This window comes from Planococcus citri, chromosome 5 (genome assembly GCF_950023065.1).
Source record: "Planococcus citri chromosome 5, ihPlaCitr1.1, whole genome shotgun sequence".
NCBI classification, from domain to species: Eukaryota; Metazoa; Arthropoda; class Insecta; order Hemiptera; family Pseudococcidae; genus Planococcus; species Planococcus citri.
Genome location: NC_088681.1, coordinates 43238435 through 43259786, shown reverse-complemented (window position 1 = coordinate 43259786; position 21352 = coordinate 43238435). Strand labels below are relative to the sequence as shown.

At 34.3% G+C, this 21352-nt stretch overlaps 1 long non-coding RNA gene across 1 annotated transcript in view; it reads left to right on the top strand.

Moving 5' to 3' along the window:
- Positions 1-4500, top strand: part of LOC135847337 (uncharacterized) — a 110599-nt gene extending 106099 nt beyond the window's left edge. The window contains exon 3 of the long non-coding RNA XR_010559149.1: positions 4380-4500. This is a non-coding gene — a long non-coding RNA (uncharacterized LOC135847337). The remainder of the gene's footprint in view (positions 1-4379) is intronic.
- The last annotated feature ends 16852 nt before the right edge of the window (positions 4501-21352 follow it).

Genomic DNA, 21352 nt, shown 5'->3' with positions numbered 1-21352 from the left:
GCAAGGGGTTAGAAGCGGAACTTGAAAAACACTATGACTACGATCTTTCTGAACAAACCAACGCTTTTAATGTTTGCTAAAATCCTCCATTTTGATGTGTGGAAATTTATGATGAATATGTGTCATTAAAATCGTCCTAAATTCACCATAAAATTGATGAAAAATAGCAAAATCAAGCAAAGCTCCGGGAAAAAATAATTTAAAAATTGGTTTAGAGTGTTTGAAAACTGTTGAAAAAAAAAATCCAAAGAAATGCCTCAAAGTTCAATAAATTGTTGAAATTATTAAAAATTGATCAAATACATATTATCAATATTGAATAAAATCTTGGAATGATTTCGTGAATGTGCAATAAAAACTGAAAAGTACCCATTAATATCACTAAAAATTACAAAAAATTGGACGAAATTTCAGTAAAATTGAACGAAAGTTTGCAAAAACTGAAAAACTGTTCTTAAAATTAGTTGAACTGTCATAAAAACTATTCAGAAAGTTAAAAAATTGATAAAACAATTTTTACGTAGGCTGCTATGCAGTAAAATGGAGGGAGAAAATTTAGTTAACTCCATCTGGCTGACTTATTTTTTAAGTATGTACCTATACTTGTATTTTTGCAAATTTCATTCTACGTTGATAATACATATTGATCATTTAAAAAAAAAAAATGATTTTTCATGAAATTTTTTTCAATTTCATTCGCGTGATTTTTGAAAAATTTTATTTTATTTTGATAGATCTAATTTTTTATTACTTTTGGGTATTTTACAGTAATTTCAACCCATTTTAACACTTTTTCAAGCATTTTTGACAAACTTCACTGGAATTTTATCATTTTTTAATTTATTTATTTGCAGTGATTCAAATGTTTATCCTTATCGAGTATTTTCACATCATTTTCACACTACTGTAACACTTTTACGTGCATTTTTCTTGATTCGCTGAGATGTCATGTTTTTGTTTTGATTTACTTACTAAATTTCCAAAGTTTTTACTTGTGTTTTTTTAGAGAAATTTTCAAGTTACGATTTTTTTTGATTTTTTTTCTGATTATTTAAAAACTACGCTGGGATCTTTTGAGCAATTTGCCAAGCAATTATCATTCAATTTTGCTCAATTTTGTTGTCCAAAGAAATCCCGATGTTGGATTAATTTTTTTATTTCGGAAAACAATATATTGCATGAGTGACCCTAAATTTAAGGGGCCTGCAACTTTTGCATATTACAATTAAGGTGTCTACAACTCTACTTGGTCATCAAATTCATCAAAAAGTCATCCTTCTGGCCAAAAATTGATCGCAGTTTACCAGAAATGAATGAAATATTCCCATAATTGAATGAAATATTCCCATAATTGAATGATAATTTGTCAAAAATTCTGAAAGTAAGTATGTTGGAATTTTTTATTGCACGACCTCCCAGTTACCTACTGAAAGTTACCATGAATTGATGACAAAATTAGGCTAGCATAATTGAGTAAGTTGAAATGCCATAAAAACTGTTCGAATTGACTGAAAAATCCTGATGAAGCATTGTAAAAATTGAGCAAAGAGCAAAAAATACGCAGTTATGAAAAAAAAATTGTGTGAAATCACAAAAAATTGATTACCGACGGGATGGAATTCCTCGTGATCAATACGAAACATTCTACAAAAATCATCCATCAAAGTTGAATTTCAAACTCTCGTAATTTTTAAAAATAACCGTCCAAAAGTGGAAATTCGGTCTTCCAAAAGTCACCAAAAGGTCATCCTTTTTCATTTTTTCGATTTAGTAGCTCACCTTTGTAAGTGACTACTGCTTTTATTAATTTTTTTAATTGTCAAAAATTTAATAAATCCAAAATGCAACTTCAGCATTTAAAATTTTGATTGTAGAGGTTTCAGATCATGCTACTATTTCGATCCAAATTGATATTGCTGAAATCGGATTATGTCAGGTTGAGTAGTTTCCTCGTAAGATCAGTTTAAAATTCTTGAAGTAGGTACGAGTAAGTTTTTTTTCTTCGCGATTCTTTGAGAATACCAGAAATGTATACATATCTACTTTTGTAACGTTATGGCACCATTTAGTTAAATGTCGTTGTGGCACCAGGTAGCAAGTAAAGAAAACTTGGTCATTTACGCGAGCGTTTTTCCGGCAACGGTTTATTCATTAATAAAAACCAACTGGTGTCCCTATATTATATGAGCATAGAGTGATGATTAAGAGTATAAGCAACAGCGCCATCTAATCGAAACATTTTACAACGAATTTTTACAAAAGAATACATCGAAGACCAATGAGACCTGAAAATGGTGCCACAACGTCTGTTCACTCTATAATTTTACCAGTATATTAAAAGGGACTTTTAAATGTTGTTGTGGCACCAGTACAAAAATTTACCTAACGACCCCTGGCAGTGCCCTGATGACATTCCACACGATTTTAGTGGTGCCACAACGTAAATTTTGGTGCCTGAACGTGTGTAAAGTATATAGAATGGTGCCACAAGTACATCTATTATGAGTACAATTATATATTTCAAAGTATTTTGATTCAGCAAAAACTTGAGAATTTGTTTTTAATTTCTCTGCTGTAATTGAAGGGTTGTGTTTCAAAGGAACTTTTGTATCTTTTTTTTCTCATCTAAGGAACAATTATTATGAATGTTACTTATTGAAAAATTTAGAGAAATACCTAATGGGTAAAATTGAGCGTACCGATATCTTATTCGTTAATTTTTTTCAATTCAAAACCCTTAGTAGATATTGCAAAAAACCCCCATACATTTGATGACGCAAATTACTTCGTAGGTATTCGAAACCATAACTCGGGCGCTATTCGTAGATATGGTTAATGTAATAATCCAGAGAAATAGATAGAAAATCCGCGTATTATAAAGACAGAGAAAGCGGAGGCGGAATGAGTTAGAGCATAAGGAGGTGAAGACGCCAGATGAAGTATCGGAAAGTTTTCTCTTCTATGTGTACACAAGTTATATAGTATATAAAGTCGACGCGGAATAATTTGGCAAGAACGAGCGATACAAAGAAAGAGCGAGAGGTACGAACGAACAGAGAGGGCGAGAGAAAGAGAGAGAATTTTCGGTGAAAAGATAAAAGTCTTAAATACAAACTTTCAACTTTCAAGTATCACAATACAGAGAGAAGACTCGGGTTTTAATTAAAAGGGTTTCTTCATTTTCTTTAAAGCGACATAAATGGTCCTTCCTCTTCTGGTAGCTCTTTAAACTTCCATTATTCCGGCGAATTTTGCTTTTGAAAAGAAAACTGGTTAAAAGTTTATTCATTCTGTTTAGTGCTCTCTTTTCAAGGCGAAAACTCTCTGGTAAGGCCTTTTTCCTCTAACCTTTGGAACGAGGGATCGTAGCACGTTGGGGTGAAATGAGACGACGGCGGCGGGGGAAGGGAGGACGTCGTCATCGTCGTTATACTGTACGAGAGTTATTTAAAAGCTGGTAATCTTCGCCGAAGAAGAGAGAAATGACATCTGAAATATTTTCTTTTTGAAAGATTTATATCTTAAGCTTTAGAGAGATGATCTTGTTCGGAAAGAACGGTACGGTACGGTAACGTAACATTCATTAAACTATTTTATGCGCGATGCCCCCTCCCCCTATAGCTATGCTTTCGAAATGCGGCGAAACTTCATTTGACTGCGGATTCGACGAGGTATTCGGGGGCCGACGACCGAGCATCCTTTAAAGCTTCTTTTACAAATGAAAACCATGTTCCTCTCCTTCGCTCCCTGTCTGTTGGGCTATCTTATATAATATACGTGGTATACTTATACTTACGCTTTCTTGTCTCTATTTGTGCTTTTTCTTCGTCCATAGACGATGAAAAAGCACCCGGCGAATTTAAGGACACTGAAGTTTAAGAAGCGTCCTCTATTCATTAATTACACGACGACGCGACGCGCAGAAACGACTTCCGAAAAGTGGCTTCGATTTGCCGGGTAAATCGAGTCTTTTCAACGAATCTTAGGTAGGTATACGCTCTGCTGTGCGGAGTGAAAAATGAGGTAATTCTGAAAGATTTTCATTCCATCGTATACTTAGAGAGTTTCGGTATTTTTTTCTACTCGATTTCATCTGCGCCTTAAAGTATTAATGAATCCAATCGGCAGGATAACAGCACGCGGATGCGGTTAAAAAGGAAATGGGAGTGTGAAGTTCGATATAGGGAGCCTTGTTACTCGAGGTGTCGATTAATTCCTTCGTAGCCTCGAGCTGACGACGACAGCTCAGTTTGCTGCTGTTTCACAATAATTGGCAACAGGTTAAGGTTTGGGAGCATGTGAAAAAATGTTTTTTTATTTTTCCACGCGTGAATTCACAATGCTAAATAGTAAGTACGATTTTTTTCCTTTTGTTTCAGGGGTTAACCTATTTGCAGATTGGATGACGGCGGAATTGGTAAGTTTTTTATTACTTTTTTGCATGGGGTGTTGGGCTTGGAGTAGAATTAAGGGCGTGGAATTGGAGAAAAAATAGTGCTCGAATTATTAACTGAGGGGTACGTACATTTGTTTGACCTGTGGGGTCTCTTTTCGTGAGGGAATTATTTTATGACTGCATTTAACAAATGGCTATCTAAGATTAGGTGCCTACTTTCTGGGTTTGGTTTCAATTATTTGAGTGAAATGATCGTATGGAATTGAGATTACTTATTTATACGCAAAATAAATTCAAATCAACTAAATTAGAAAAAAATGAATTGGTTATTTCAAAAGTGATCATTCTCAATTCTCTGCAGTTTCAAATTCAAAACTACAAAAGAAATTCTTGAAAATGGGTATTATGTAATCACATCTGCCAATGCTGAAAAAATGACACGCAAAATTTCCCAGTGGAAAATTTTCCTCAGTGTCGTTGAGAGCCAATTATGTGGGTGAGGGGCAAGAAAATGAGGGTCTTCTGAAAATTTGTCACTCCCCTTCTTCCCTCCTTTAAAACAAGTAGGCTATGTTTTTTTTTATCTAAAAATTGAGGTCGAAAATGAGTTGATTACAAAACAGAATTTTTCCATAAAATTCTCTCTATGAAGACGTCCCCTCTCCCCTCTCGCCAAAAATGATTGATAGTTGATTTCGTTTTATCAAAAAAAATTATTGGAGAAGTTATTTCTAAAAAAGTTTTTTCTTAAAGAGCTTTCCTCAAATAAGAAGTTTCCTTCCAAAATGAAAATTTCGTTTTCGAGAAAGTTTTTCGTGAGAAACTTTTTTTTAAAGCCAAGTTTAATAGCTTTTGTTCCATGAGTTTCCATTTTGCCTTCAAAAAGAAGTTTTCATTTTTTTTTTTTTCAAAAATCAAGATTGTGTGCATTTTCTGTTGAAAAATGAAGTTTCATTTTTTTCCCCTTCAAAATGAAGGTTTCATAATTTTTTCTTCAAAAGTGAAGTTTTTATTTTTTTTCTTTAAAAATCAAGATTGTGTGCATTTTCTGTCCAAAAATGAAGTTTTCATTTTTTTTTCTTCGAAAATAAAGGATGCATTTTTTTAAAAACGAATTTGCATTTTTTTTTTCAAAAATAAGGTTTGCATAGATACTCTGTTTGAAAACGAAATGAAGTTTTCATTATTAGGTACATACATTATATATTTTCAAAAATAATTTTCTATTCTATTCTAAAAAATGACAATTATTGCAATTTTCTTTTCTGAAAATCAAGTTCACAAATTTTATGAAAAACAGCCCATTTGTCGGTTGTACTGGTATTTCCTTTTGGTTGCAGGATTGTTGAATTATTATAGGAATTAGGCTCCAGCATACATCATTTGGACCCATCCAGGGCTAAAACCAGAGTTTTCAAGGGGGGAGGGGCGTTGACGGAAAATGTGCTGACTGCTGTGAGAAAAAATACCATAATGACGATTGCATTTTCTCTTTTAAAAAACAAGCTCACAAATTTTTTGAAGAACTGCTCCTTTGTCGATTGCTGGTTTTCCTGTTGGTTTCAAAATTGTAGGATTATTCTGGAGATCAGGCCCCGAGCATACATCATTTACCCCCCTCCCCCCGCCCTCCAGAAATGAAACCAGAGTTTTCGAGGGGGAGGGGATGTTGGCAGAAAATGTGCTGACTGGTGTGAGAAAATACTAATTTTGCCGAATAAAACGGAAGCGGTAAAATGACAGTTTCGCCAATTTATAAATGCTCATTGGAATTGGAAAAATTTTCATTATATTTTTTAGATTTTTGGCAGCTCTACATATGGAATTTTTAGTCTAAAGTTTTTAAAAATTCGTAATTTCTAGAGGTATAAAAATGGTGGTTTTTTTGAGAAATTCATTTTTTTTTGCTTCAAAATTTTAGAATTTGAATATCAATTTTGAAATACTACAAGACCAAAAGTAGAAAAAATAACCAAAATGGATATTATTGATTTAGGATTTCAGTAGAGTACAATTTTGTTGGAATTTTTATATGTTATATTTTTTTTGAAAATCTCGAGGTTCTTGGAATAAAATGAAAATTTTTCAAATAAAATCGATAAACTGAAAACAACATTGTTTGGAAGGAGCTGGAAGGGGGGAGTGGTATTTTCTGAGGATTGAAAAAAACATTGCAACAAAATTTGCTCGAAAAAGGTCTTGAAAATCTTCTCTGAAAAATCCACGAAAAGTCTGTTTGGCGGCTAATTTTTTTTAAGCATAAGTGAACTTTTTCCATCCTGAAAAATGTGATTAATTTTTTTTAGGGAGTTGGTAGAGAAGAGGAAAGCAGGGAGAGAAAGTTCAAAAATCTGAGAAATTTGGGAAAAGAAAGTAGAAAAATTCAATTTTTCAATAGAGAAATAAATGAATAAGTAATACTTGTAAGAGTAGTAATAATTGAGAAAAATAACACCGAGTTTCGGATCTAGTACCTACTCGTGAATTTTTTAATAAGTACTCGAGATGAAATTCGTCGATACGTTTTAATTTATAGTGTTTCATCGTTTTAATTAATACGTCATATATTATGTATCCGAATATATACCGATAAAGTACATCGTTGTAGAGATTTGTAGCTACTTCGAGGAGGACGAAGTGAAGAAAGGAGAGTTAATTTAGCCACGTTGAAGTTACCGAGCCGAGGTAAGTAGATACTTTGTAGTAGATAGTATGTATACTTAGGTAGACTTTCTTAATTTACGTTAAATTTTCATTAAAATTTTAACTCCTTTAACAAGATACTCGTTTATATAGTATAGAAGAGCGCTTAGGTCTTAGGTAGGTAGGTAGATGGATAGGTATATAGGAAGGTTTGTTGGTAGCCTGGTAGGTGTATCTGTTTGTCGAAAAGAGCGACGAAGACGACGCGGGGCGGCGATGTCTCGCGTTTTCAAAGTTTTTGAGGAGAGAAAGTCAATTAAAGCGTTACTTTAAGGTGTATTATTAATTCAGCAGCTGTTCAGATTAATTTTCGCTTTTTAGACGGCGATGTATGGCGTCAGCGTAGCTCTTCTAAAGCTACTACGACTGCCATAAATTTACGTAGGATTCACGTTCACGTTCGCGAACGACTGCGCGGGTTGTCTTTGTAATTCTTTCGCTTAAAGTTACGCATTTAGTTTTTGCTTTGTAATCCGTAGCTAGAAACAAGATGGCAATAATTATTTTTAATTAAAAGATCCTTTAGTAGCGACTTAAAAGCTCATAAAGCTTTTGGTGAAGTTTGAATTTAATAAAGTTTTTAGAAGCGAAACAGTTTCTGTCGTATTTTTTGGCGACGTTGAGAATTGAGATGATGATGAGGAGGAGTAAAGTACTGGTACTTCGCTTATTACAGAATGTACGGTATGTTGGCGCGCATCGCTCGCGCGATTTTCCGCGGCAGTGTTGTTTTCGGAGATGAAGCACGCGAGTGGAATGTTACACGATCGTCGGTCTATGGGTATAAAGTGTGTACAGACTGCGTAGAGTTGGTGGATTTTGTGTGTATATGAGAAGGGTACTGTACAATGCCCCGCCTTTTGTATCGCTTGAGTTGGTTAAAGTTTACGTACGCGGAGGGTGTGTTTTTGAAAGGGATGCGATTTGTACATGTTTTTTCGAGGGTCTGTTTAATGTTGTTGCGTTTGTTTCTCGGTTATCGTATAAGGAGATGTGCGGAAAATTACGGATGAAGGGAGGGGGATTGATTTTAAATACGTGGGTTGATTTGGAGATTAGCCCTAGGTTGAATTTTGACGCGAATAGTTGAGCTTATTAATTAGAAGAGCGAAATTTTTTATCAAAAATATGCTTGATACACCAAATGCTGGAGTGTAAAAAAGAAAAATTTGTTGGATTTCTACTTTTTTTTTTTTTACGAATAACTAAGTTGATTTTTGTATAAAAATTTAAGTTCTTTTAGAGAGTTTTCGGAAAATTTGCTAAAAATAATTCTACCCGGTTTTGAATTATTGAAATTCAATGTTTCTTATAGGGTGGATAGCAAAAAAACATAAAAATTGGAGGATTGTAAGTAAATTTAGTGGAAAAGTCGCCGTGAAAAAATGTTGGCCCCCGATGTGCTTCTCGAAGGGAGATATGGGTCCTCAAAGAAGGGAGGAGATTATCGAAAAAACCTAGTTTTTTTGCTTAAGCTTCCACCCAACCTGCATAGAGAAAAATGGTCCGGTTTCAAAAGTTAACATTTAAGACGAGATTTTGCGTCGACCTAGGGCCATTGCCATTAAAATGCAAGACCATTTTTAGGGTTCTATTGAGGGGTTGAAGATTTGAAAATCGCTTATTTTTGTACAAATTCGTGTTTTGAAAATTTCTTTTTATCAAATATTTCGTTACCAAAAAATGGAAATGACTAAGTATATTATTATTTTAGGAATTTGAGGAAATATTTTGAAATAGGTTGGTGGCTATTTTTATTTGAGCATATTTGATTGATAACTTCAAAAAATCGAAAAAAATGACTCAGAAATATTATCAAATTTTTGAAATTGGCAATATTGGCTAAAAAAGTAGCCTTACTGAATTCCAAAAAAAATATTCCCCCTGTTTCAGAATGGATATATTTTGATGTTTATGTACCTAGCTCATCTTTTAGTACTGGGTCATTTTCCACAAAACAAGTTCGGTGGAAGCCAGAGCGAAAACCGTGATTTTTTTTCGAAAGTGCCCTTCTTTGAGGATCTGTAAATTTTGGATTCGAACAAAAAAAAACGTTGAAAGTGTATCCAAAAATGTACTTACCATATAATTTGAAAGTTAGACCCTTCAAATTGTAAAATTTTGGCGGAATTTTTGAAATTCAATTAAACCTATAAAAAAGTACCTACTAATACTCGTATTTTGAAAAAGCTGGAATTTGTTCCAAATCTTATTTTCAGCCTCTCAAGTTGTCTGATGAAGGTTTTGAGTTATTGTAAGGCCCCAACGTATTAGATAATCATTTTTGGAGCCTCCTACAATTGAAATTCATATTTTGCTTTAATGATCAATTTGAAGTTTGTCTCAGGCTGAAAGCTTCAGAACAACTAAAATCTGGGTTTTTCTAGTAATTTGTTTATTTGTCTTACTTTTTGTTTGTTAAATTCAAAATTGTAAAAAATCCTACTTCTTTCGCATCAAAATTGCAGGGGATACTTTTTTTTGGTCAAAATTGCCTGTTAGGAATGATGGATTTGGGGAATTGTCCCAGAATCTGTTCCTAAAATCATGTCAAACTTTCAAAAATTACTTTCTAATACCATTCTGTCTAACTTTTTTTTTTCCATTTGAAATTTCAAGCAACGAGTTAATGGCAAAAAAAGTCTATCCATGATTTGAAACTTTCCTTTGAGAGCAGACTTTGTCCCATTCGCAATAAAATCACAAATTTTTCTTCTGAGAATAATTTTTAGAAACCTTTATACCTAAAGGACTTTTTGAAGTATTTTGGAGCAGCTGTTACAACGGGTTCCATGTATTCATATCCTTTGCTGATGTACAAAAAGAAAATTCAGAGTCAAATACGACGATGCTTTCTCTGACTTCAGAATAATGCGAGCAAGAGTATCACAAGGAAGCATATTGAGCCCAATATTATAAATCTTCTCTACATGGGTGACATCCCTTTGACAAGCGACATCACAATGGCATCAATTGCTGACAACACTGCAATTACCACACAAGATTCAGGATTCTAATCCAGATGTTGCAATGGACAAACTACAAAACAACTTGAACGCAATAAGTGAATGTTGTCAAACTTGGAGAATCAAAATCAATGGTGAAAAATTGAGCTACGTCCTTTTTACCAGAAGAAAAGTCGAAACAGCTCCATCATTAATGTTTAATAACGATGAAATACTTTGAACAAACATTGTCAAATATCTGGGATTACACTTTGATAACTACCTCACATGGAGAGATCATATTCTGAAGAAGAGAACTCAAACTCAACTCAACAAAAAACTGAAATCTCGTTATTGGCTTCTTGGAACTAATATGCTGAACCAATAAAACAAAATCTTAATATACAAATGTTTATTCAAACCAATTTGGTCCTATGGTATTGAACTATGGGAAAGATTCCAGAACATAATTCTAAGAAAACTTATGAACGCGCTGTGGTATGTGAAGAACAGCACAATTCTTGAAGATTTTGAAATACCTAGTGTGAAATCAATGATAATATCCATAAGAACTAACATCTATCAAGAAAGAATTTCTAACCACGACAATGTATTAGTCAAAAATCTTTTGAATCATATGATGAAGAAATATACCATCTGCGTAGATGTCATGTATTTAACCTACCAGTGAGATTTAAATCTTAATCGTGTGCAAGCTAAATGTTACTAGGTACTTTGTAACAGATTGTTTTCTTTTTGTTCCTTCAAATAAATAAAAATGTTTGCATGATTCAACCCAAGGTCCCAAAGATTAGGCATATAGGCAAACATCATCAGTGGAAAAAAGTTCTTACAATTCAAAAATATGTAAAATTATCACATCCAGGTCAGATTTTTCATGTATAGGTATCTTATGAGGATGTAAAATTGACTCATCAAAAACAAATTGTTTGCAAAATCAATTTTTTAGAATTTTTGAATGTTCTTTAGTCTTCACCCATACTAACTAAATAGGTATTCTGAAAAAAATATAGGTATGATTTGTATCTTATCTATAGATGTGATAAACATAGTTGAGTGTCATTTTATTTACAAGTATAATTACACATTTTTTTCTGGTCAGAATTTTTGTATTTTTAAAGCAAACTAGAAAAAATGAATAGAAAAGGAAATCGAGAGGAAAAATATAAAATTACCAAGATTGACTTTAAAAATGGAAAAGTAAGCTGCACTTTTTAGAAAAATTCTGACAAATGTTAGAACTTTTTCACAATTTTTGCAAAAGCTGTACTTTCAGACTATTTCGACATAAAATGGAATTTTTTGGATAACTTGTCAAAAAAAGGTTTTTGTCTACATACTTATTTCATCGAAAAAGTAGAACTTGCTGACAATTTTGACAAAAAGCAGGAGTTTTGAATATTTTGGCTAAAAGCAGAAGTTTTTTTTTTACAATAAGTAATTTTATTTATTTTGGCAAAAAAAAACATTTTTTTTGATACCTACGAAAAAAATATGTTTTGATAATGACTTGGCCAAAAACAGGAGTTTTTAGGATATTTTTGGCAAAAGCAAGAATTTTTGCCGATTTTGACAACAGGACTTTTTGAACATGAACGCGTATTTTTCATTTTTTTTTTTGCGAATATGAGCCTTTTGCAGACAAATTTTTAATTTTTTTGGATTGGATGGAAGAAAGTACTTGTATGTAAAAAGACACATTTTGGTGAAAATAGTTTCAACCCATCAACCCGGAGCTGTGGCGATTCAAAGTTTTTTTTTTGTCAATTTTACCTCCACCATTATGATGAAAAATTTTGAAAAAATCATGTTGAAAGGCCCATTCTTTCTCTACACATTCCGTGTGATGCCAGAATTGTCTCCCCACTACTCATAGATATCGATTTTTTTCTCCCAAAAACCGCGTTTTTTGGCTATATTGCCCATAATCCATCATAATTTTTCAAATCTGGGAAGAGGGCCATTTCACCTATCTTATCTGGGAATAGGTACCCTTTCTGAAGCCTTTTTGAAGAAAATTTGGGGCTCTCCATAAGTTCTACAATATTATTTTTCCGAATCCCCTTGGGCATCCCTGTCTTTCATCCAATCCTCTTCCTCGCATCCTTACAATGCAGCCGCATAATTAAAAAAACAAATTAATTTATCGATAAACTCTTCACTTTACATTTCACCCTTCTCCATCATCATCATCATTACCATTAACACATCACGAGAAAATTTTATAGAGCATCGTCGCGTAAGACCCATACAACGAGCTACGGTATTATAAACTTTCCTTTCCTGTAAATAGCGAAAGAGAAAGAGGGTAAACGACGACGACGCGAATAAACGAGGGTACTAATAAAATGCCAGAGTATATATTTTATATTATTCACGTCGGCTAATTGCCTTTTGCCTGCCTCGTTCGTCTCCCAACCACCACGCCGTGCTGCAAACGAACGCGCTAATTTTACATGTTATCTAATAAAAGGCCTTTTACTGCTCGAACACGTCGACGTCGTAGTCGTAGTTTTCCTTTAAATGTATTATGATATTTATCGAGGATTAAATTCACTTTCGCGTCGCGTTCGCATATTTTCTGCGCGTCTTTTGTCAAGTCTGCAGCACGAGCGTTCGATTAAATTAATCGCCATCGAGCTTCAATCTGCCTTTTTCTCTTTTATACACGAGCACAATCACATATGCCAAAGAGCATACTGTGTCGTCGTCGTATATATGTACTATCCATATAAATACTATTTCTAATCCACTCCATTTGATAAAAGGATTCTCTGTCCTATGTTGGTTGTATTGATGTCCAGCACAACGACGATGAGGACGTCCAGCAAAGGATTAAAAACCACTCTAGCAGCACCGCATAGGTTACCATATCTTATCGAAAATCGGATTTCGTATCGAGCCATTTAGCCAACAGTAGCAGTAGCACGTACCATGCGGCAATATTTACCTTATTTATGCCTTTGCCAAAGCCTGTCTACCCAATCCCCTTACACGCATTACACGGCTTCTTCTGCGAAAGGATTATTTGTAAATAAAAATAGAAACCTGTATCGCGTCTCTAGTATCTTAGTCTATTGTTATTGTTGCGCATTTTAAATGACCACGAGTGTCTGTTTTTCTCTCGTATAAGCGAATAAAAAAAAAATGAAAATAAAAGCGAAAGAAGAAAAAAGGCTTAATACAATAGCCCAGAAGCCTTCTTACTTACAACGAAAACGGTCGTACATGAATATACAGTTGGATAACGGTATACAAAAATATGGTTAGTTATGTGCAGTCTGGCGCCACGAATATACATTGTACAGCTACTGTTTTGACATATACACGAATATTTCGCCAAAAAATAATACCCTTCTGTGTTTTATGCGGGGTTAGGTTAGGCTACGCTAGGCCAGGTCAAGCCAGGCAGAGGCACTCAATCTTGAGCAATCGCATTTTCTTCTCTATATACTAAATCGGTTTTGTCGGCCTTTTCACAATCGATTATGTACAAACGCTCGCGTTTCAAAATCGATATTTTCTCGCATCATTTAATCGCCTGCAAAGCAGACCAAATAACGCAAAAGGTGGACTGGACATGGTACAAATATCTCTAAGTAGGTAATCCTTCGTAGACATATAGTATACCGTTATGCGTATACGCTCGATGCTTTTCATTTGTATTTGTGTAGATATAGGTACATGTATGATACATTTTGAGCAAATTCTGATCACCGTTGTTTTTTCTTCTTATGCTATACGATTTTTAATACAGGTCTATTCGTAACGGATATTTTTAGTTTTCTTTGACTGGCCTTTGCAAATGCACCGTTATTGTCCATCAAAGACAATTCCTGAACATTTCACGCCCCATTCAACGTCAATATCCTCTCTGTATATTGATACATACCAATAGACCTGCATTATGCTCTGTACATACTCTTCCGAAGAGGTTCTTCGAAAATTGTCTACGAGCTAATCAAGCGTTTATAAATAAACCTTTTTTTTTACTCTGTTCATTCTTTGAATGAAAAAATAAGCGGTTTTTTGACAGCATCGTAATTGCTACAACGGCTACTGTGCATGGATAGCGGTTCTTTTTCAACTCTTTTTCCTTCCTTCTCAGAATTATTTTCGGTTCAATCAAGCTATAGTGAAACTCATTTCAAAGCTTCCTCCAAGATTTTGTCAAAAAAACAACCGGAATAGAATTATGTAGAAAATTTTACAAATGTAATTTTGTAGCGATTTTTCACAAGGCTTATTATAAATATGTTGGGAACCAATTAAGTAATTTAAATGACAAAAAGCCAATTTTTCGGAACAAACAAAAAAATTATTTTTCTGAAAATTTTGACTAAATTTTTTTTTTTGCAATTTTGGCTAAAACAAGATTTTTTGGCAATTTTGATATAAAAAGAAGCTTTTTTTTCCAATTTTGACAAAACATGGATCTTTCTTACAGTTTTTACATGTAAGTATGTAAGTAGGTAGGTACATATAGAAATTTTCGCTATTTTGGAGAAAAAAGTGAGATTTTTTGGTAATTTTGGAAAAAAGCAACTCGTGTCAGGAAATTTTTTACCAAAAACAGCTTTTTTTTTGCAACTTTGATAAAAAAAAAGGCCTTTTGGCAATTTTAATTGGAAAGAATTTTTTGCAATTTTGGCCAAAAAACCGTGTGCATTTGAGATAGTGAGGTTTGAAGAAAAAGGATTTGGATTATTCTAAAAAAATTAATTTCAACAGCAGTTTTTAATTTTTAATTTTTTTTTTGAATTTGTGGAAATGTTTAGGAACCTTGGTGATAGATTGATTTTTTTATTCTTAAGTAAAACAAAATTATCTTCTGATATTGTAAAATCAGACATACTCCAAAACAATGACCATTTATTTCTGGAATTTTGATATCAATTAGTATACCTATATCAGACTTTTAAATATTCGTACTTGGAAAAGAAAAAAAAAAGATCAATTCATAATGTTTAAAACATTGTACTCCGAAGCAAAAAGGATGGAAGTCCATTTTTTTGGATTTTGAGATTTTTACATCCTTGGAAAACTCTTACAAACCTCTTTCCAATGATGTGATAATCGCAAAATTGAAAAAAAAAATGAACTTCCATCTTTTTTGCTTCGGAGTAAAGATTTATATTCTAATTTTACTATATTTGATATGAGTTTTAAGAACTTGGAAAAAATTGCATTTAATTCCAGATATTATGCTATTCTTTTAGAAATTAAAACAATCCGACTGATGGTCGACGACCCTGAGATGTCAGACAGAAGGGTCAATGACCTCAAGCGGCTACACAGCAAGACAGGCGACCTTGAGAAGCCAGACAGAAAGGTTAATGATCTTGAGAGGCTAGACATGCAGACAGTCAGACAACCTCGAGAGGCCAGTTAGGCAGACAGACGACCTTGGGAAGTCACACTAATGGGTCAATGACCTTGAGAAACCAGACAGACAGGCTAGAATTCTCCCGGGTGTAGCACACCTGGAAGTGGATTTATCAAGTAAAAAAGTCCCATTTTTTTACGCCTGTAGCCTTATTTTTTAACCTTACACTGCTACCCTCCCCCTCCTAAACTGGGCGTAACAATGTGGTAATTACAGTGGCGGACTGGGTCGGTTTGGGACCCTCAGTGGATGCACCGAATGGGGCCTCCAACATTTTTCCTGTCCTTCTTAAGGATCTTTCTCGTTCTGTTTTTTCTGTGATTTTTTGAGCTGGGGGGGGGGGGTGGTGGACAAAAAATTTGCCATAAGAAAAAAATACCAATTTTACCGAATAAAATGACAAGTTTTTAAAGTGAAATGGGCTTATGAAAAATTCTTATTTTCCCTTTTGAATTTATGGAAGTTTCAAAAACTTTTTTTTTTAGTTTGGAGAAGAGATAGAAAATATTGACTCAAGAGATAAAAAGAAGATGTTTTTAAAAAATTTGTTTTTTTTTTAGTTCAAAATTTTGGAACTTTTTTTAAAAAAAATTCATATTTGAAAATGAAATGCAAACAGGCCCAGAGCAGAGTGAGAGCAAATACTAGTTTCGAGAAGTATAGAAAAACAACGTTTTTTGAGGTGAAAAGTGTTTTTTTTTTGTTAGAAAATTTCTTAAAATTTGAACACCTACTTAATAGATTTTTATAAAAGTTCGATCTCAATTTGAAAAAAAAACCACACAGGCCCAAGTGAAGTGATGGGAGAAAATTTCAAAAATTTGTATTTTGAGACGCAAACAACAATGTTTTTTGTGGTTACTGATGGAAGTGATGAGGTTATTTTTTTGACCACAACATTTTTGGAATTTGAAAGTACTAAAATTAAAAATTTAGATTTGTAAATAAAAGAAACAAAAACTGGTCCGAGCGAAGTGAGGACAAAAGCTTGCAAGAATTTTTGTTGTAGAAAGTGAAAATGTCACCTTTTTTGGTTTAATTTTTTGAAAAAATTTCCTTAAATTGGAAATTTTTCTGGGTGTAGCACTTTTTTCCCAGGTGTAGCACCGTGCTAAATATGCTATACAGAAGCTGCCATGCCACCGCTGGCAAAAACTCGTTTTTTTTTCTTCAAGAAAGCAAGTGAAAAATATTTTTGAGATGATTTTAATCGATGTGATTGCTCTTGAGTTTTCTCAACCAATAAGCAGCCTTTCCTAGTTACTCCGTTCCTCTCCCTCCATATTAAAGAGATGATGAGTTTTTCAATGTAGAGATTTTATCACCATGAGACATCCCATCATCAGCTCAAAATTTAGATTTGAGGTGTTTTTGACTTCGTAGGACTAATGCATAAGTTCAATCTAGGTGCTGTTGGAAGTGTTGGAGTTTCCCGAAAATCGTTTTCTCGAACTGAGGGATGGTTCTTCCAAAAAAAAATCAGACTGAAGGAATAACACCATGGCCGGTCAAGAAACATTTCTGAATGTATTTTTTTTCCAAAAGCCCTTCAAGCTGATACAACGCCCCCGAGTCTAGTCTTGTCGAACCCTTGAAATTATTGCGTTCAATTCTCGACGATTGCATTCCGCAACGAGTAAAAACATGGAAAATACGGAGGAGGGCATATGTGACGTAGGTATGGAAGAAAAACTCGTGAAAATGCCGTTGGAACGCGTGCAATAAATCGAAAATACCGTACACGCGAATTTGCAAAGTACACGAGATGTGCGGCGAGCGGGCGTTGGCGATCGTATTGTAGCCAAGGGATACTCTTTCGCTTTCTGTCCGCGTCTCCCCCGCATTTCTATCTTTCTATCTCGGTCTTACTCGTAGCTCGTAAAATAAAATACGTACACGCTACTGGATAAACCACGTGTTTATTGCGCCATTAAAATTTACAGAGTTCCATTTGTAATGAATGATATTTAACGTTTTATATACACGACTGCGTATAGGTATGGATAACTTTTATATTATTCATATAGGGTGCCCAACGGGACCATTATCAAGATGGTGCTTTAATTCATTTAATTAATTTAAAAGTAACAGCTGCAATTTACCTTCTCTACATCGCATTGCTGCGCCGCCGACCGCACCTCGTCGCACGTCGTCGTCCCGTGGTCAGTGTATTTGTGTGGAGCGCACACACAGGCATCCCGTTATCGCTTACTTTACCAGCTTTTGGATGTACGAGTATTTACGTGTATATAGGGTGTCCCAAAACTATCTGGGATGAAAATTGGACCTGCTTTCGAGAGTAGGATTTTTACAAAGTCATGTAGATAACTCAATATTTAAACAGCTGGTTGGAAGAAAGGGATTTCCAGGAACATCCGCCAATTTTTGTTTGAAAATTTTCATTTGAAAAATTTTTTCTTGAATGAGCATGGTTGCTTTCGAAAGTGAAATTGTATGACATGAATATTATAATGTTCTTTTGACTGAAAAAATTATTTCAAAAAGGGATCATTTTCAAGAATCTTATGAGATGACAATCTTGAGACCACTTGTGTTGTTTTTGTTTCATATTTTGCGCACTTTTATTTCATGTATCGGAAAAGATATGTCTACTTTTTGATAAGTACCTACAGAAAGAATCGAAAAGCAAAGAGGGTAGAAAACAAAAACAATTCTTATTGCTCGAGTTAGTCGAAGCTGCCCTTTCGATATCTCTAGTACTTGACGTTGAAAATTCTTGGCAGCCACACAACCAATCAATTACTTAAAAAGGTATACTTATAGACCTTGCTGATACGTTGAAAAGAAAAACTAAAAAGAAAAACAGCACAGAGAACTCTGTCGGGTTCTGTTTTGCGCCTAAAACGTGTGGAAAGTTTTTAAAAGATGAATAGCAGCACTTCGAGAGACAAATCGTTTAAAGTTTTTCAAATAAGCATTTCTCGATAACCATCGTTCAAAATAATCTTCTTTAAAAACGATTAGCTTTAAAGTGTTGCTTTTTTCTTTTTCGTACTCTCTTTCAACCCCGCGTACTCGTGTTTCCCTCTTTACTCCGAATGAGTGGGTATATCTTTACACGTTGAAATCTACCTGTACATATATAGACTGCTGCGCGTTCTTGGTTGTTTCGTAGGCCCTTGACGATTACCTCCTGCCCTCTTTTAGCTGGGAAACTTTTTAAAAGCGTATTCTAGCGCCTTTAAATTTATAAACGACCGAAGAAGAAAGCCGATTGGTCGGCGCCTACTTTAAATTGGTGAGGTAATCGAGCGAGGGTGAAGAGTAATCGATATAATACCTGCTACACCTCCCTACTCTGATACTAGTCCTATAGTCTATGTGATAGTAAACCTCTATATACACTTATCCTAAAAAGCTAAAAAGCACATTCGCGATGTTGCACGAAACGCGGCAATAAATTCTCTTGTTAATCAAATCGTTGCCGATTATACGAAAGGTTTTGGGTCCCTATACCTATTTCATTTATTTGCAAAAGCCAACTGTTTTTTTCTTGTTCTGATACCTTGGACGCCATTTTCATTGAGGAATTGCAATTTGGTCACCTTTTGTATTTTTATCGCAACTTTTTGCTCCGTGGTTTTGCGCAATTTGTGCAAAAGAGTCTGTAAATGGAGGAAATTTCCAGAGGATTTTAACCGTTTATTTTTTTCTGTCGAGACGAATGGATTTTTTTTTTTTGAAAGGCAACATTTTTACCAGATTAAAACGCGGATGAACTTCTTTGTGAAATTTTTTGTCGCAACGTGAAACTGTTTTTTTCCGCAGCTTTTGCGATAAAAACGCTCGATTTATCCAATTATGGTTAAAAAGGTTACATGTTTTTGAATTCGCCTTAATGTGTCTTTGCTTGTTGTGCACAGAAGTGAAGAGTTGTTCGTTTATGTGTCAGAGATTGTTATTGCGAATGTAAATCTCAATTTCCAGTTTGAGATTTCGATCGAGTCATTTGTGTCGGATGAAGTGATGTAGATAATGTGCTCTATGAGATGAAAGTTGGAGGAGGAGGAGGAGGAGGAGGAGAAAATAGCCTTGAACAACATCTCAACGTATATTTTATTTTATTTTTTTTTGTAGTTGGAGAGTGAAATTTTTTCATGATATGAAAAATTGATTTGGTAGGTTTTTTAAAAGATTCGTTAAGGGAACGAAAAATAAATTCCAAGAACGTGATATTTGAGATAGCAAATTTTGTAGTGAAAATTTCAAGGGACATTTGAAAAAATTCAGAAGACGTGAGATTCTCTTTAAAGGTGACCCGAGAGCCGAGGTAACATAGAATCACCAATATTAATACACATTTTCCAATTTTACAGTTTGCTTCTATAGGCTTATAGTTAAAACAATTCTGCCAAAATCTACCTCTTTTTATTTATACGAACCCCTTATCTAAAGCTTTCACCATCGAGATGTACGATTTATATAGCAAAGGGTCCCGCAGCATTGATAAAAGCTAAAACAAACGTAGGAGTAAAATTTCAAAAGCGCTACGCATCAATCAAGGTAAAGACCGCTTAAATTATTGCGCGCCATAATCCGCGTTCTCGAAATACACATTTAATTTTGCGATAAAGTATCGTTTGAAAGGTAAAGCATCGAATAGGCTTATATACGCTAAAAGCACCGATGAAATTTCCAAAACTGTAGGCTCGGTTAAGTACCCGTATCTAGGTTTTTATCTGCTCGAATGTGTGAGTTTTTTGGTATAGGTAGGCTTTTTGTTTGTCTTTTGGTCCATTTTGTCGTATCTGGTTTTCTATTTTGATATATAGGTAGGTTTACTTATTCTACGAATCAAGGACGAAAATGGATGAAATTTGAGAGAGACGTGACGAAATGATTTTAGTTTTGTGTTGGAAAAAAAAATGTTGAGGGTATTGAGAAAATATTGTTTTCTTAGACTTTGATATAAAAATGGCTACATTGGAGGAAAAATAGGTAGTTAGATACTGCAATCGTAGACTTTTTTTTTTTTTTTGCATGAAAAACATTTTTTTTTCTACTTGACGTACAGTTTTGAATGACAATTTTTCCCTATCCAGGCCTGTGGGATCTATTAGAATTTAAAATCAAGTTTTTTTCTTTCTCGTGTGGTGATGATGAAATGCTGCTACATGGTACTTACTCATATAAATAAGATTTATTATTTTTTTCTTTCTCTGAATTTGTTGATTTGTCGATGCATTGTAAAATAGGTAGGTATAGGTAGGTATAATTATTGTTTGGGGAGGGAAATATGTTCTCACTTCAATACCCTTTGGCTTGTGGTGTGCTTTTTTCGCGTTTTAATCATCGAAAGGCAGAAATTTAAATGCCTTCTCCGAGTAGCAGCTAATTTAGTTTTCTCAAGCTAAGGAAAGCAATTGGACCAAAATTCAAGCAAATCATCTAGAGAAGATGATAATGAGAATGAATAGAGATTTTCTCAATTGCAATGGTTCTTTATTTGGGGGGGGGGGGATGGAGGCCTTTGAAGTTATGTGATTTTATGCTAGGCCTCTTTCATCGAATTTTCACCATCTGGCTGATTCTGAAGAGTTTGGCTTTATGCTTGAAGGTGCCTATTTTTGAAATATGGAGGGTAGATGTGGTTGAGCTTCTTCTTCAGTTTAAGGAATTGCGAGCAGGTTTTGCATTGAATTCTAACCAAGAGCTCTGTGACCTCAAACCTTTCATGTGTTTTTTTGAGGGGGGGGGGGGTTCTTTTTCATAAAAATTTTATTTTATAATAGGAACAGGTGTTTTCACACCTCCCCCTCCTCTTTACGCACAGAAATACCTAGTTTATTTTCCGACCATCTTTTTTCTCAGGAGGACGGGGACCATTTCTCGTTTTTTGGCCTTTTTTTGAGGGCGAGGGGGGACGATCAGTTTTTGGAG